This window comes from Lepus europaeus, chromosome 14 (assembly GCF_033115175.1).
Source record: "Lepus europaeus isolate LE1 chromosome 14, mLepTim1.pri, whole genome shotgun sequence".
Classification (NCBI taxonomy): domain Eukaryota; kingdom Metazoa; phylum Chordata; class Mammalia; order Lagomorpha; family Leporidae; genus Lepus; species Lepus europaeus.
Genome location: NC_084840.1, coordinates 36,405,586 through 36,424,381, shown reverse-complemented (window position 1 = coordinate 36,424,381; position 18,796 = coordinate 36,405,586).

Below are 18,796 nucleotides of genomic sequence, written 5' to 3'. Positions count from 1 at the left end.
TCACCGGGGTGAGGTGAAACCTCATTGTGGTTTTGATTTGCATTTCCCTGATTGCTAGCGATCTTGAACATTTTTTCATGTGTCTGTTGGCCATTTGGATTTCCTCTTTTGAAAAATGTTTATTGAGGTTCTTTGCCCATCTCTTAAGTGGGTTGTTTGTTTTGATGTTGTGGAGTTTCTTGATTTCTTTGTAGATTCTGGTTATCAACCCTTTATCTGTAGTATAGTTTGCAAATATTTTTTCCCATTTTGTAGGTTGCCTCTTCATTCTCCTGACTGTTTCTTTTGCAGTACAGAAACTTCTCAATTTGATGCAATCCCAAATGTTAATTTTGGCTTTGACTACCTGTGCCTCCAGGGTCTTTTCTTGGAAGTCTTTGCCGGTACCTATGCCTTACAGGGTTTCTCCAATGCTCTCTAATAATTTGATGGTTTCGGGTCGTAGATTTAAGTCTTTAATCCATGTTGAGTGAATTTTTGTGTAAGGTGAAAGGTAGGGGTCTTGCTTCATGATTCTGCATGTGGAAATACAATTTTCCCAGCACCATTTATTGAATAGACTGTCCTTACTCCAGGGATTGGTTTTGGATCCTTGATCAAATATAAGTTGGCTGTAGATGTTTGGATTGCTTTCTGGTGTTTCTATTCTGTTCCATTGGTCTATCCATCTGTTTCTGTACCAGTACCATGCTGTTTTGATAGCAACTGCCCTGTAGTATGTACTGAAATCTGGTACTGTGATGCCTCCAGCTTTGTTTTTGTTGTACAAGATTGTTTTAGCTATTCGAGGTTTCCTGTGTCTCCATATGAATTTCAGCATCATTTTTTCCAGATCTGAGAAGAATGTCTTCAGTATTTTGATTGGTATCGCATTGAATCTGTAAATTGCTTTTGGGAGAATGGACATTTTGATGATGTTGATTCTTCCAATCCATGAGCATGGAAGATTTCTCCATTTTTTGGTATCCTCTTTCATTTCTTTATTTAAGGTTTTGTAATTTTCATCGTAGAGATCTTTAATGTCCTTGGTTAAGTTTATTCCAAGGTATTTGATTGTTTTTGTAGCTATTGTGAATGGGATTGATCTTAGGAGTTCTTCCTCAGCTGTGGCATTGCCTGTGTATACAGAGGCTGTTGATTTTTGTGCATAGATTTTATATCCTGCTACTTGGCCAAACTCTTCTATGAGTTCCAATAGTCTCTTAGTAGAGTTCTTTGGGTCCCCTAAAAAAGAATTATATCATCTGCAAAAAGGGATAGTTTGAGTTCTTCCTTCCCGATTTGTATCCCTTTAATTTATTTTTCTTGCCTAATAGCTCTGGCTAAAACACCCAGAACTATACTGAATAGCAGTGGTGAGAGTGGGCATCCCTGTCTGGTACCAGATCTCAGTGGAAATGTTTCCAACTTTTCCCCATTCAATAGGATGTTGGCCGTGGGTTTTCCATAAATTGCTTTGATTGTATTGAGGAAGGTTCCGTCCATACCCAGTTTGCTTAGAGTTTTCATCATGAAAGGGTGTTGTATTTTATCAAATGCTTTCTCTGCGTCTATTGAGATAATCATATGGTTTTTCTTCTGCAGTCTGTTAATGTGGTGTATCACGTTGATTGTTTTGTGAACATTGAACCATCCCTGCATACCAGGGATAAATCCCACTTGGTCTGGGTGGATGATCTTTCTGATGTGTTGTTGCATTCTATTGGCTAGACTTTTATTGAGGATTTTTGCATCTATGTTCATCAGGGATATTGGTCTGTAATTCTCTTTCAATGCTGCATCTTTTTCCAGTTTAGGAATTAAGGTGATGCTGGCTTCATAAAAAGAATTTGGGAGGATTCCCACTTTTTCAGTTGTTCTGAATAGTTTTAGAAGAATTGGAGTTAGTTCTTCTTTAAATGTCTGGTAGAATTCCGCAGTGAATCCATCTGGTCCTGGGCTTTTCTTTGTTGGGAGGGTCTTTATCACTGTTTCAATTTCTGTCTCAGTTATGGGTCTGTTTAGGTTTTGTATGTCTTCCTGGTTCAATTTAGGTAGGTTGCATGTGTCCAGGAATCTATCCATTTCTGATAGATTTCCCTGTTTGCTGGCATACAAGTCCTTGTAGTAATTTCTGATGATTCTTTTTATTTCTGTGGTGTCTGTTGTTACGTTTTCTTTTTCATCTCTAATTGTATTGATTTGGGTCTTTTCTTTTTTTAGTTAGTTGGGCCCATGGGGTGTCAACTTTATTTTTTCAAAAAACCATTTCCTCATTTGGCTGATTTTTGTAATTTTTTTTGAATTCAATCCTGTTGATTTCTTCTCTGATTTTAATTATTTCTCTTCTCCTACTAGCTTTGGGTCTCGTTTGCTGCAGATTTTCTAGATCCTTGAGATGACTTGAAAGCTCATCTATTTGGTGCCTTTCCAATTTCTTGATGTAGGCCCCTATTGATATAAACTTTCCTCTTAACACTGCTTTTGCTGTATCCCATAAGGTTTGGTATGTTGTGCTGTTATCCTCATTTACTTCCAGAAAATTTTTGATTTCTCTTTTAATTTCTTCTATGACGCAGTGTTCATTCAGGAGCATGTTGTTCAATCTCCATGTGTTTGCACGTGCTCTAGGGATTCCTGAGTTGCTAATTTCCAACTTCATTCCTTATGGTCTGTGAAGCTGCATGGTATGATTCTAATTCTTTTGAATTTGCTGAGACTTGCTTTATGGCCTAGTATGTGGTCAATCCTAGAGAAGGTTCCATGTACTGCTGAGAAGAATGTAAAGTCCTTAGATGTAGGATGAAAAGTTCTGTAGATATCTGTTCCATTTGAGCTATAGTGTCGTTTAAATCTACTGTCTCCTTGTTGATCTTCTGTCCTGTTGATCTGTCTCTGTGAGTGGAGTATTGAAGTCCCCAGTACTATTGTATTAAGGTCTAAGTCTCCCTTTAATTCCCTTAACAAGTCTTTTAAATAAACCAGTGCCCTGTAATTAGGTGCATATACATTGATAATCGTTATATCTTCCTGTTGAATGGATCCCTTAATCATTGTATAGTGCCCTTCTAGTCTCTCCTAATAGTTTTTGTGGTAAAATTTATGTTATCTGATATTAAGATGGCTACGCCCACTCTTTTTTCTTTTCTGTTGGCATGGTATATCTTTTTCTAGCCTTTCACTTTCGGTCTGTGTGCATCTTTGTTGGAAAGATGTGTTTCTTGTAAGCAGCAAAAAGATGGGTTTTGTTCCTTAACCCAATCAGCCAATCTATGTCCTTTAACTGGACAGTTTAGGCCATTAACGTTCAATGTGACTAGGGATAAGTAGTAACTTTGCCCTGCTATTTGCCAAAGATGTTTTCTAATATATGCTTTGAATTCCCTGTGATCTTTGCTGTGAGGTTTCCTTACTTTACCGTCTTTCATACTGATGACCGTGTTTCTGTATTTCTGTGTGTAACACATCTTTAAGCATCTTTTGCAGGGCTGGACGAGTGGCGACAAATTCCTTCAATTTCTGTTTGCTGTGAGAGGTCTTTATTTCACCTTCATTCACAAATGAGAGCTTTGCAGGATATAATATTCTGGGCTGGCAGTTTTTCTCTCTTAGTACCTGGACTATATCTCGCCATTTCCTCCTCGCTTGTAGGGTTTCTGCAGAGGAAACTCTACATAAATTGGAGGAACACACTGGGCCAATGTGGAGAGCAAATACATGTACAACATAGGACACCACCAGCTGAGAGCCTCTGCACCAGTGGTGGAGAGCAAGGTGTGACCAGACTGCAGTAGCCCAAGCCACTGGTAAAAAAGGTGTAGAAAGAGCCCAGAGGAAATCTGGCTTGGAGCCCCATGAGGGATAGTGTACCTGCCAAACTAGAGGAGAAAAAACAAAGAGAGGACACAGTTTCTCTCTCCCCAATCATCCTTCAAAGGCATCCTGTAACAAGCTGACATTGATAGGTGCCATTTTGGACATATGCAGCAGCTATGCAAGCTTATGTCTGTGCCCAGCAACAGGCAAGCAGAGACTTCTGAGTCTGGTGGGGAGAATAGTCAGGGGGCTAGGTGCTCATGACTGTGGGCTTGTGTGCCGGGAGTGTGAAAACACTGAGGCTGTGTGGGAGGACTCAGGGTATGGCTGGGACATTGGGCACTCACTGTGGGAAGCGCCACATGATCAGGGCTTCCTAGTTACCTAATGAGAGACATTGCTGAGGAATCTGAGCTTATACTGAAGGCTGTACAGATCCTTTGTGTGGACCTTGTGGCATAGCAGATGAATAATATACTCATTGGGGCTAATGCCCAGGCACTGGTTTCCTTTGAGGAGAGGAGGTCAGCTGAGTCTATGACAATAGACAAGAAGAAACCTCCACTCTGGTTAAAAAAAAGGAGATTTACCATGCCAAACCTGAGTGTGTCACCTCAGACATGCACTTCACCTTGGAGCACTGAACAAAGCTCCCTGACCACTCCCAGCACACGCCTCTAGGTATTCCCTGAAAGCAGATACTACACTAACACAATCAGATGTACTCCTAAGATAAAAGGTACCACAACGAAAATCAAAGAAGAAATCAATGAGTATACCCACAAATGCCAAATAACAAACACACCAATCCAAGAAACAAGAACAAGGAAGACAACATGACACCCCCAAAAGAACACAAAACCTCAATACTAGATTTTGAAGATGATGAGATTGAAGAAATTACAGAAATGGAATTCAAAAAATTGATCACAAGATTACTTAGAAGTATTCAGAAGCAAATGCATGAACTAATGAAATCCATACATGACGTGCAAGAAAATTTCTCCCACAAAATTGAGATCTTAAAGATAAATCAAAATGAAGTCTTGGAAATGAGGAATTCAATAGAAAAAATATTTAAAAAATAACAGTGGAGAACCTTAACAACAGAATCGGTAAAGCAAAAGAAAGAATATCTGACTTAGACGACAAAGCACAGGAAATTATACATTCATACCAAACACAAGTAGAAGAAATTAAAAAACTGAAAAACACTGTTGGGAACATACAGGATACTATCAAACAACTGAACATATGGGTCCTAGGAGTTTCTGAAGGTGTGGAAAGAGAGAAGGGATTAGTAGGCCTTTTTAGTGAAATAATAACAGAAAATTTCCCCAATTTGGAGAAAGAAAGGGGCATTCAAGTACAGGAAGCATATAGAACTCCTAATAGACATGATCAGAAAAGATCACCATGACACATTAATCAAACTATCCACAGTAAAACATAAAGAAACGATTCTAAAATGTTCAAGAGAGAAAGGCCAGATTACTTTCAGAGAATTTCCAATAAGACTCATAGTGGACTTCTCATCAGAAACCCTGCAGGCTAGGAGAGAATGGAAAGATATAGTCCAAGTCTTAAGAGAAAAGAACTGGCAACCCAGACTACAGTACACTGCAAAGCTGTTATTTATGAACAAAAGTGATATAAAGGCCTTCCATGACAAACAGAAACTGAAAGAATTCATCACCACCTGGCCAGCTGTGCAGAAGATGCTAAAGGATGTGTTGCACACAGAAACACAGAAACACGGTCATCACTATGGAAAAAAGTAAAGGAAGGAACACACTCAGTAAAAGCACAAAGGAAATCCAAAGTAAAAAATAGTAATATTTATGGAAAAATGTCAGGGCAAAGTCATTACTTATCAATAGTCACCTTCAAGGTAAATGCACTTAACACTCCAGTTAAAATACACAGATTGGCTGAATGGACTAAAAAAAACAACAACAACAACAACAACAACAACAAAAAAACCAAAAAACCACGGGTTGCCACTGTGGCTCACTTGGTTAATCTTCTGCCTGCAGTGCCGGTATCCCATATGGGCACCAGTTTCTAGTCCCAGTTGCTCTTCTTCCAGTCCAGCTCTTTGCTGTGGCCTGGGAAGGCATGTTCTTGGGCCCCTGCACTTGCATGGGAGACCAGGAGGAAGCACCTGGCTCCTGGCTTCAGATTGGTGCAGCACCAGCCATAGCAGCCATTTGGGGAGTGAACCAATGGAAGGAAGACCTTTCTCTCTGTCTCTGTCTCTGTCTCTCTCTCTCTCACTGTCTATAACTCTACCTGTCAAATAAATAAAAATAAATAAATAAAGTAAAATAAAAAAACAAAAACAAAACCCATCTATTTGCTGCCTACAACAAACACATCTCACTAACAAAAACACACGCAGGCTCAAAGTGAAAGGATGGAAAAAGATATTCCATGCTAACAGAAAACAAAAAAGAGCTGGTGTAGCCACCCTAATATCAAACAAAATGCACAAAAACTATTAAAAGAGACAAAGAAGAGCACTATGTAATGATTAAGGGATCAATTCAACAAGAAGATGTAACTATTATAAATATATATGCTCCTAATAACAGGGCACCCTGGCTATCTAAAGAAATGTTAAGGGATCTAACGGGAGACATAGACTCAAATACAATAGAAGGAATATTCCTCAATGCAATCAAGGCAATTTATGACAAATACATGGCCAGCAATCCATTGCATGGGGAAAAGTTGGAAGCATTCTCACTGAGATCTGGAACCAGAAAAGGATGCCCACTCTCACCATTGCTCACCATTGCTATTCAATATAGTCCTTGAAATTTTATCCAGAGCTAGTACTAACTGATAGAATAAAAAAGGGAGAGAACGATCCAACATGGGAAGTGGGATATACAGCAGACTCACAGAATGGCAGATGTCCTAAATAGCACTCTGGCCTCAGAATCAGCCCTTAAGGTGTTCGGATATGGCTGAAGAGCCCATGAGAATATTTTAGGCATGGAAAGCCAAGACACTCTGGAAAAAAAAAGAAAAAAAAAACCAAACCAAAACAAAAAAACCCAAAAAACCAAAAAACAAACAAAAAAACCTAAATGAAAGATCTCTGCAAGTGAGATCCCTGTGGAAAGAACGGGCCATTAAAGAAGGAGGTACCTTTCTCTGAAGGGAGGAGAGAACATCCACTTTGACTACGGCCTTGTCGAAATAAGATCAAAGTTGGCGAGATCAGGGGGCTTCCATAGCCTTGGCAAGTCATGACTAGAGCCTGGGGAGATTGCTGATGCCTTAAACAAGAGTGTCAAATTGTTAAGTCAACAACAGGAGTCACTGTGTACTTACTCCTCATGTGGGATCTCTGTCCTTAATGTGTTGTCCAATGTGAATTAATGCTATAACTAGTACTCAAACAGTATTTTACACTTTATGTTCTGTGTGGGTGCGAACTGATGAAATCTTTGCTTAATATATACTAAATCAATCTTCTGTATATAAAGATAATTGAAAATGAATCTTGATGTGAATGGAATGGGAGAGGGAGCGGGAGATGGGAGGGTTGTGGGTGGGAGGGAAGTTATGGGGGGGGGGAAGCCATTGTAATCCATAAACTGTACTTTGGAAAATTATATTTACTAAATAAAAGTTTAAAAAAAACCCAAAAAATACAAAAAAAGAAAAAACAGAGTAATTGACACTATGGACCAAATGAATCTAACTGATATCTATAGAACTTCTCATCCCACAGTTTAAGAATACACATTCTTCTCAGCAGTGCATGGAACTTTCTCTAGAATAGACCGTATACTAGGCCATAAAGCAAGTCTCAGTAAATTAAAAAAAATGGAAATAATACCATGCATCTTATCTGACCACATGGATTGAAGCTGGAAATCACAACCCAAGCATTTCTAGAATGTATGTAAACACATGGAGACTGAATATGCTTCTGAAAGAACAGTGGGTTGCAAAAAAAAAAAAAATCAAAAGAGACTTCAAAAAATTGATTGTAGGATTAGTTAGAACTAATCAGTAATAACATGAATGAACATTTCTCCCATGAAGTTAAAATTTTAAAGAGAAAGCAAAATGAAATACTGGAAATGAATAATTGAAAAGATCAAATAAAAATGCAGTGGAAAGACTTAACAACAGACTCGATAAGACAGAATAAAGAATATTGGAGTTAGAAGACAAATCTCTGGAAATCTTACAGCCAGACCCCAAAAAAGAAGAAATTAGAAAACAGTGTTGAGAATTTATGGGATACTATCAAACAACCAAACATATGGGTCATAGGAGTTCCTGAAGGTGTGGAAGGAGAGAATGGATTAGAAGTCTTTTCAGTGAAATAATTACAGAAAACTTCCCTAATTTGGAGAAAGAAAGAGAAGCCCAAATACAGAAAGCACATAGAACTTCTGATAGACATGACAAGAAAAGATCCTCATCCTGACACTTTGTAGTCAAACTCTCCACAGTAAAAAAGAAAAGATTCTAATATGTGCACAAGAGAAACACCAGATTACTTTCAGAGGATCTCTAATTGGACTCGCAGCTGATGTCTCATCAGAAACCCTACAAGCTAGGAGATAATGGCAAAATATATTCTAAGTCTTAAGAGAAAAGTACTGTCAACCCAGAATACTGTACCCTGTGAAACTCTCATTTATGAATGAAGGTGAAATAAAGACCTTCCATAACAGACAGAAATTTAAAGAATTTGTCACCACATGTCCAGCCTTACAAAAGATACTTAAGGATATACTACACACAGAAACATGGTCATCAATATGAAAGAAGGTAAAGATAGAAAATTTCCCAGTATGGGCCGGCGCCATGGCTCACTTGGTTAATCCTCCAGAAGAGGTGCCAGCATCCCATATGGGTGCTGGGTTCTAGTCCCGGTTGTTCCTCTTCCAGTCCAGCTCTCTGCTGTGGCCTGGGAGGGCAGTGGAGGATGGCCCAAGTACTTGGGCCCCTGCACCTGCATGGGAGACCAGGAGGAAGCACCTGAACCAATGGAAGGAAGACCTTTCTCTCTGTCTTTCTCTCTCACTGTCTAACTCTAGCTGTCAAATAAATTTAAAAAGAAAAAGAAAGAAAATTTCCCAGTAAAAGTACGAAGGAAATGCAAAGTAAATAACAGGAATATTTATGGGAAAACAGCAGGGAAATTGAACTTACACTGGTTTTTCTTCTGTAGTTCCTTAGATTTCAGAATATCTTACTACTGGGGATCTAGCCACATATTAAGGCAATCTGGTTTTGAATCTTTTTAAAAAGAAGACATTGATTATATTGGACCATCTCTTTTTTTCCTTTATTGTTACATACCATTTGTGTATTCCATTTTTAAGTATTAGTTCTGGCCGGCGCTGTGGCTTAATAGGCTAATCCTCCACCTTGCGGCGCCAGCACACCGGGTTCTAGTCCCGGTCAGGGCACTGGATTCTGTCCCGGTTGCCCCTCTTCCAGGCCAGCTCTCTGCTGTGGCCAGGGAGTACAGTGGGGGATGGCCCAAGTGCTTGGGCCCTGCATCCACATGGGAGACCAGGAGAAGCACCTGGCTCCTGCTTTCGGATCAGCGTGGTGCGCCATTGGAGGGTGAACTAACGGCAAAAGGAAGACCTTTCTCTTTCTCTCTCTCACTGTCAAAAAAAAAAATTAGTTCTTATGTCTCTGGGCAGAAGAGTGTATCAGTTATTTTAAATGAATTTTTCCCTATCTTTGAAGTTCAGTCCATAAGTGTGTTGTTGCCACAAAGATAATACTTCGGTTTTCATTATTTGAATACTTGAAAACTGAAATTGATAAGATACATTATGTAATGAATTAGATTTTTATTTCTGGATAAAATTAGAAATGAAAGATTTGAACTACTTAAAGGATGAAAATAATGACAGTGTTTATAAGCACTGTGAACATCTTTATGCTACAAATAGTCTCAGCACTGAACATATATTGATACCTCTCAAATGAAGTTAACCTTTGATGTAGATGTCTTGATATGCCTCCAAATGTATCTGACTGTCTGCATGTTTGTTAATCTGCTTGGTAATGAAGATACTTCCTGTTCTTTTTTGTTGTTGTTCCACATTTTTATGTTTAAACTTGAATTTTTACATTTTTACTATGTTTAATTTAAGTACAATTTGTTCAATGGTTAAATGGGGTCATCAGTGAAGAAACTTAAAAACAGTCTCATTCATGTAACTGCTTAAATAAAAATTATATTTTGTGTTCTATGTTTATACACTTTTAATGATATATATTTCTGTTTAAATATAAATAATGATGGTTAGGCTTTCTGTTTAATAAGTCTTTTACCATTGACTAAATGAGGGAATGTATCTTTTTGGTTTCTTTTTATTCTTTTTAAAGATTTATTTATTTATTTGAAAGAGTTACACAGATAGAGGAGAGGCAGAGAAAGAGAGAGAGAGAGAGAGAGAGAGAGAGAGGGTGGTCTTCCATCCGCTGGTTCACTCCCCAATTGGCTGCAATGGCTGGAGCTACGCAGATCCAAAACCAGGAGCCAGGAGCCAGGAGCTTCTTCCAGGTCTCCCAACCAGGTGCAGTGGCCCAAGGACTTGGGCCATCTTCTACTGCTTTCCCAGGCCATAGCAGAGAGCTGGATTGGAAGTGAGCAGCCGGGACTAGAACTGGCGTCCATATGGGATGCCAGCGCTTCAGGCCAGAGTTTTAACCCACTGCGCCACAAGCACTGGCCCCTGTCCTTATATTCTAATATTGAAGTGTTGTTGTGTTCCCTTTGTGTAGGCATATTGTCTTCCTTGCTCATATTTTTTGTATTTCTATGTTTATTTTTAGGCATTTGTGCAGACATTTGTTAGTTTTCTTCTTTGATGGGTTTTATCTTTGAAATATGCCCACATGGCTTAGTGTAGTATCTGTTCCTTCAGTGGATAACCAGAGGTGTATGTTGGGTGGGGCCAGGGTGTTCTGGCCTATGCTTTTGAGGGTGACACCCAAGTTGGGTGTGGTAGATCCAGGGAAATGAAATTACCACAGGCAAAAAGGGAAAGTGGACTTAGAAATAATGAGCATGTGGGCCAGCGCTGTGGCTTAACAGGCTAATCCTCCGCCTTGTGGCGCCAGCACACCGGGTTCTAGTCCCGGTTGGGGCGCCAGATTCTATCCCAGTTGCCCCTCTTCCTGGCCAGCTCTCTGCTATGGCCCGGGAGTGCAGTGGAGGATGGTCCAAGTCCTTGGGCCCTGCACCCGCATGGGAGACTGGGAGGGGCACCTGGCTCCTGGCTTCGGATCAGCGCAGTGTGCCAGCCGCAGCAGCCATTGGAGGGTGAACCAATGGCAAAAAGGAAGACCTTTCTCTCTCTCTCTCTCTCTCAGTATTCACTCTGCCTGTCAAAAAAAAAAAAAAAAAAGAAATAATGAGCATGTGATGATGATGATGATGCATTTTGCTACACGCTTTACCCCAGTTCAGGGATGATAGAGCATGGTGTTCTATTAAATGGTGATGCTCACAGCATCTTACAAACAAATATGTAAATGACTGAAAAGAGCCATGAGCTGGCTGCCTGGTTCTCTTTACCAAGTGTCTTCAGGTGAAAGCATACCTATTTGTCCTTTACAGGTTTCTCTACTTTGCTTTACATTCTCCCTCATTGAAATGGAGATGATTTTTCTTAGCCTTTATCTTCTGTCACAGGCAGAATCAAATGTGAGATGCAAAGTTCCTAAATGAAATATTGCATGACAGTATTGTCTATTGCATAGACAAGGCACTAACACATATATCTGGTTTACTTGGGCACATGAGAAGTACTATTTAGAAGAAATCACTAGCTGGCACTCCATAGTGGTATATAAAACATTTTTACATGGATTATCCTTTTACATATCAGGATATGGATATTCTTACTCATGTCATATCACTAGTTAGGTCTTGGGGCTTTACTACAATTTAAGCATTCTGTGTTTTGGCCAAGTGCTTGCATGTTTTCTGTGTTCTCTGTTGCCCTCTAGTATTGGAAAGGTTTGACTTCCTGCACTGGATACAAACACGAGATCCAAGTTGCTTGAATAGCATGATTAGCACTGCCAATGCACAAAGTCCTTAATGCTATTTCCTGGCCAATTTTATTAAGGTACCTGTGTTTCTACCATGTCTTTAGGTGAGAGAAAAAGAATGAATGGATTTTGGTTCATGATACCCAAATAATTGGGAATTACTCTTATCTTTCAAAGAAAATACATGGGAGGCCGGCTCCTTGGCTCAATCCTCCACCTTGCGGCGCTGGCACACCAGGTTCTAGTCCCGGTCGGGGTACCGGATTCTGTCCCGGTTGCCCCTCTTCCAGGCCAGCTCTCTGCTATGGCCCGGGAAGGCAGTGGAGGATGGCCCAAGTGCTTGGGCCCTGCACCCGCATGGGAGACCAGGAGAAGCACCTGGCTCCTGCCTTCGGATCAGCACGGTACACCGGCCGCAGCGCGCCAGCCATGGCGGCCATTGAAGGGTGAACCAACGGCAAAGGAAAACCTTTCTCTCTGTCTCTCTCTCTCTCACTGTCCACTCTGCCTGTCAAAAATAAAAAAATAAATAAATAAAAAAAGAAAATACATGGGAAAATCTGAATATCCATCAGGAGGGGATGAGTTAAAAATCACATAATTATTGAGGGGCTTGAAAATTAAATTCATACAATGTACTTAAGTTTGATACCTAACACATAAGAGATGCTCAATAAATGTAAGCTATTATTATTTTTTAATGTTATCCACAATGAGGAATGATGATGCACATTTGAGTTCTGCTAGAACAATAAGTCTATAAGTAGAGTAAATTTAGGGCTTCACTTCTTGGTCTGTTCTCACCTGTGCCTAAGTGACAGGTGATGACAGAACCTAGGTTCAATGATTCTGCCTATCCCTTTTCTATTTGCTACTATAGATAGCCACCATTTTGTATCTTATTAAGGTAGCAGGTGTGAAGGTCATGTAGATAGCATTTTCAAAGTTTTTATAACAGATTCAGGAAAATCTGAAATTGGTATTAAAAAAGGATGGGAAGCAGGATACACGACAGACTCATAGAATGACAGATGTCCTAAATTGCACTCTGGCCTCAGAATCAGCCCTTAAGGCATTCGGATCTGGCTCAAGAGCCCATGAGAGTATTTTAGGCATGAAAAGCCAAGACACTCTGGCAAAAAACAAAAAACAAAAAACAAAACAAAACAAAACAAAACAAAAACCTAAATGAAAGATCTCTGCGAGTGAGATCCCAGTGGAAAGAACAGGGCCATCAAAGAAGGAGGTACCTCTCTCTGAAAGGAGGAGAGAACATCCACTTTGACTACGGCCTTGTCGGAATAAGATCAAAGTCAGCGAACCCTAAAGGCTTCCATAGCCTTGGCAACTCATGACTAGAGCCTAGGGAGATTACTGACGCCATAAACAAAAGTGTCAAATTGTTAAATCAACAACAGGAGTCACGGTGTACTTACTTCTCATGTGGGATCTGTCCTTAATGTGTTATCCAATGTGAATTAATGCTATAACTAGTACTAAAACAGTATTTTTACACTTTGTGTTTCTGTGTGGGTGCAAACTGATGAAATCTTTACTTAGTATATACTGAATCGATCTTCTGTATATAAAGATAATTGAAAATGAAAAAAAACCTGGTGTTAAATTGGAAATGGCATAGAAAATTAATCAATTTTTAAAAAATATCATGTAGGATCTCTATCTTTAATGTGCTGTCAACTGTTATTTAATGCTATAACTAGTACTCCAACAGTATTTTTTCACTTTGTGTTGCTATATGGGGGCAAACTGTTGAAATCTTTACTTAAGATATACTAAACTGATCTGTATATAAAGAGAATTGAAAATGAATCTTGATGTGAATGGAAGGGGAGAGGGAGCGGGAAAGGGGAGGGTTGCGGGTGGGAGGGAAGTTATGGGGGGGGGGAAGCCATTGTAATCCATAAGCTGTACTTTGGAAATTTATATTCATTAAATAAAAGTTAAAAAAAAGGATATATCTTGTCTTTGTTCTTTTGTCCCTGGCACAGAGCCTTAGAAACCCTCAAGATTTCCTGAAAGTTGAAAGGACATTTGTGCTAATAAAATGACTCCAAAATAGCTTCCAAATGGGGACTGGTCACCGGAAGACCAACTGTGTGATTAGTGTTGGAATTTTGAGTAGCTTGACCTCTGAGGAAAGGGCAGGAGCTGTAGATTGAGCTCAATCATATGTCTTAATCAATTATTCCTATGTAATGAAATCCTAATAAGAACTCTCGATAAGTTCACTGGCACTTCCTAGTTGGTGAACATGTTGATGTTCCAAGGGTGATGTGCCCTGATTCTACAGGAGGAGGGCATAGAAACCTTGCACTCCCTCCAGGACCACACTTTATGTGCAATGTTTATATCAAACTAATTGTAAATACAGTAGTTTCCTGAGTTCTTTGAATCATAGCAGATTATCAAACGGGATCATGGGGACTCTTGACTTTGTAGCCAGTTCATTAGAACAGTGGGTGACCTAGGGATTGCCAAATTTACGGCTGAAATCTAATGTCAGGGCAGTTTTGTGGAGGACTGAGCCTTTCAACCTGTAGAATCTGATGCTAACTGTGAGGTGATTAGTATCAGAACTGAACTATATTGCAGGACTCTGAGTGGCAACAGGATACAGAGTCACCTAGTTTAGTCATTATGCAGTATCTCCTACTCTCTCCCATGAACTAAAGATGTTATCTGGGTCAGACTGACCCAAACCAGAGGCTGGAAGTAATCTGGCTGTTACCATATGCCTGCTTCCCTTCACTTGTTTTCATGCTCTCTTCTGATGCTTGTGAAAAATTGCAAGCAAAAGCACTTAAAATGCTTTTCCCCAATTATATCTAGGGATTTTTCTACTCATAGTTTGAATGAAGTCTTTCTTGGTCTAGAAATTACAATAATGGGTTTTCCTCATTTTGTTTTTTTTCCCACTGAGTTTCCTCAAGTAGGGACCACCAAGGACATAGCATTGCTGAATAGCAGTTCAATTTACAACACCTTCTCATCTATTAGAATTCACACAAGAGTTGCTACTCAGCATTTAAATGCAACTCAATAATTTCAAGACATTACTTTTCCTTACTGTCTAGATTTTTAAGAAATGCAAATAACATTTTATTTCAAAGTTTGGAAAAGTGACCAAAAAAGTGCCAACAATGATCTTGGCTGGTTTTAGGTAAGTGCTGTAGCAAAATAAAAAAGCATTCTAACCACAGATTAAGCAGCATCCTGCTTTTTCTTTTTTTTTAATATTTATTTATTTATTTCAAAGTCAGAGTTACACAGAAAGAGAGAGAGACGTCTTCCATCTGATGGTTCACTCCCCAGATGGCCGAAATGGCAGGAGTTGCGCCAATCCTAAGCCAGGAGCCAGGAGCTTCTTCCAGGTGTCCTACGTGGGTGCAGGGGCCGAAGGAATTGGGCCATCTTCTACTGCTTTCCCAGGCCATAGCAGAGAGCTGGATCAGAAGTGGAGCAGCTGAGTCTTGAACTGGTGCCCATATGGGATGCTGGCGCTTCAGGCCAGGAGGTTAGCCCGCTGTGCCATAGCACCGGCCCCCATCCTGCTTTTTCTTTTCCATTTTTTTCTTGGTTTCTAAACTTGATTATCCTTCTGCAAAACAGATAGCATTTCCCATTATCAGCAGCATATACTAGCATTTCCTCTGTCAAAATAAATTGGACTTAGGAATTGTGGGCCTATTCTAATACCAGCATAATTAGACAAAATAAGCAATGCGAACATGTTAGCAACTCATGCACAAGTGTCTCCAGACCAAATAGCTGTGGCTTTTCACCTTATGCATGGCTTCCAATTGTATTTTTCCATATGATTCTCCTTGGAGGATCAGGCAGGGACAATAGGAAATCACACTTGTTAAAGACACAGATCTTACCTATGGATCCCCTGTGGAGCTCTCCCTTGATGAACAGAATCATCCTGATTCTGTTAGGACAGTCCAAATACAGTGGAGTATTTCATGAATTTCTAGGTGACCCAATCTCAGTGATATGAACAGTGTTACTTGTTACATCGGCTGTTGTCTACTTGCTGTGACTCATTCTGTATTCCTGCAGATATATGAGCAGAACTTTGAAAGCTTTCTCTGTTTTATCCTATTTGGGATACTGACCATGTCATTCCTCACTTGTCATGTCCTGAGGCCCCCCCTTTTTTTTAAGAAAGCTTTTTAAAATTAATTAATTTATTTAATTAGAAAAATTTTATTTAATAAATATAAATTTTGAAAGTACAACTTTTGGATTATAGCAGTTTTTCCCTCCATAACCACCCTTCTATCTGCCAACCATCCCATATCCTACTCCCTCTCCCATCCCATTCTTCATTAAGATTCATTCTCAATTATCTTTATATACAGAAGATCAGCTTAGTATATACTAAGTAAAGATTTCAACAGTTTGCACCCACACAGACACACAAAGTATAGAGTACTATTTGAAGAATATTTTTACTGTTAATTCTCATAGTACAATACATAAAGGGCAGAGATCCTACATGGGGAGTAAGTGCACAGTGATTCCTGTTGTTGAATTAATAATTGACACATTTATTTATGATGTCAGTGATCACCTGAGGCTCTTGCCATGAGCTGCCAAGGCTGTGGAAGCCTTTTGAGTCCACAAACTCCATTATTATTTAGATAGGGCCATAATCAAAGTGGAAGTTCTCTCCTCCCTTCAGAGAAAAATACATCCTTCTTTGATGGCTCCTTCTTTCCACTGGGATCTCACACACAGAGATCTTTCATGTAGGCCATTTTTTGTCACCATATCTTGACTTTCCATGCCTGAAATGCTCCCATGGGATTTTTAGCCATATCTGAATGCCTTAAGGGCTGATTCTGAGGTCAGAGTGCTATTTAGGGGTATTTGTCATTCTGAGTCTGCTGTTTGAAGCCCTTGCTATAAGTGGGGAGGTTCTCTGCTTAGGGTGGGCCAAAACAGGAATGTGTTGGTGAACGCATGGGAAGGGGGTCATGAAGTGAGGGCAAAAACAATCAGGGAATCACTATTTAAGGTAATTTGCTTACAAGTATCCTTGGGTCAATATTCCTTTTTTTTTTTTTGACAGACAGAGTGGACAGTGAGAGAGAGAGAGAGAGAGAGAGAGAAAGGTCTTCCTTTGCCGTTGCTTCACCCTTCAATGGCCGCCGCGGACAGCGCGCTGCGGCCTGCACACCGCGCTGATCCGCTGGCAGGAGCCAGGTGCTTCTCCTGGTCTCCCATGGGGTGCAGGGCCCAAGCACTTGTGCCATCCTCCACTGCACTCCCAGGCCACAGCAGAGAGCTGGCCTGGAAGAGGGGCAACCGGGACAGAATCTGGCACCCCGACCGGGACTAGAACCCGGTGTGCCGGTGCCGCAAGGCAGAGGATTAGCCTATTGAGCTGTGGCACTGGCCTGGGTCATTATTCCTAACATTACAATCACCTTCTATTCAAATCAGAAATACTCAAACTTCTTTCTTCTTTTTTAATAATATTTTATTTATTTATTTGAAAGGCAGAGTTATAGAGAGGCAGAGCAGAGGCAGAGAAAGAGAAGTCTTCCTTCCACTGGTTCACTCCCCCAATGGCTGCAACAGCAGGATCTGTGCTGATCTGAAACCAGGAGCCAGGAGCTTCTTCCAGGTCTCCCATGTGGGTGGAGGGGCCCAAGGACTTTGGCCATCTTCACTGCTTTTCCAGGCCATAGCAGAGAGCTAGATCAGAATGGAGCACTAGGACTCGAACCAGTGGCCATTTTTGATGCCAGTCCTGTAGGCAGCAGCTTTACCCACTATGCCACAGTGCTGATCCCTCAAACTTCTTTCTTTCTTTCTTTCTTTCTTTCTTTCTTTCTTTCTTTCTTTCTTTCTTTCTTTCTTTCTTTCTTTTTTTTTTTGACAGGCAGAGTGGACAGTGAGATAGAGAGACAGAGAGAAAGGTCTTTCTTTTGCAGTTGGTTCACCCTCCAATGGCCGCTGCGGCCAGCACGCTGCAGCCGGTGCACCACGCTGATCCAAAGGCAGGATCCAGGTGCTTATCCTGGTCTCCCATGCAGGTGCAGGGCCCAAGCACTTGGGCCATCCTCCACTGCACTCCCTGGCTACAGCAGAGAGCTGGCCTGAAAGAGGGGCAACTGGGACAGAATCCGGTACCCCGACCGGGACTAGAACCCAGTGTGCTGGCGCCGCAAAGCAGAGGATTAGCCTAGTGAGCCGTGGCGCCAGCCCCTCAAACTTATTTCTATAGCTGTTAAGAGGCATTTTAATTCTAGTCCTATATACACTCCTGCCTTTTTTTTTTTTTTTTGACAGAGTGGACAGTGAGAGAGAGAGAGACAGAGAGAAAGGTCTTCCTTTTCCATTAGTTCACCCACAATGGCCGCTGCGGCCAGCACGCTGTGGCTGGTGCACCATGCTGATCTGAAGCCAGGATTCAGGTGCTTCTGGTCTCCCATGTGGGTGCAGGGCCCAAGGACTTGGGCCATCCTCCACTGCACTCCCGGGCCACAGCAGAGAGCTGGACAGGAAGAGGAGCGACCAGGACAGAATCTGGCGCCCTGACCGGGACTAGAATCCAGTGTGTCGGTGTCGCAGGTGGAGGATTAGCCTATTGAGCCGCGGCGCCGGCCCACTCCTGCATTTTTAATAGGAGTGAGTGTAATTACTGAATGACCCTTCATTACAGAGTATATCTATAATGTATTGGTGTTTTCAATATTTCCCTTTATGTTATCTTTATGGTGATATATTGTGAGTCTAAGAAAATTCAGTAATGCTGCTGTGATTTATAAGAATATGATGTGTTTGGAAGGGCCTGAAAGTAAACCCTTCACACAGCTGTGGTAGAAGGAGATTGTCTTTATGGTAGCCAGGAGGTGGTAACTTGTTATTCTGCTAAGGCTTTAGAAGTACAGACTGCACCCCAGAGTCCTAA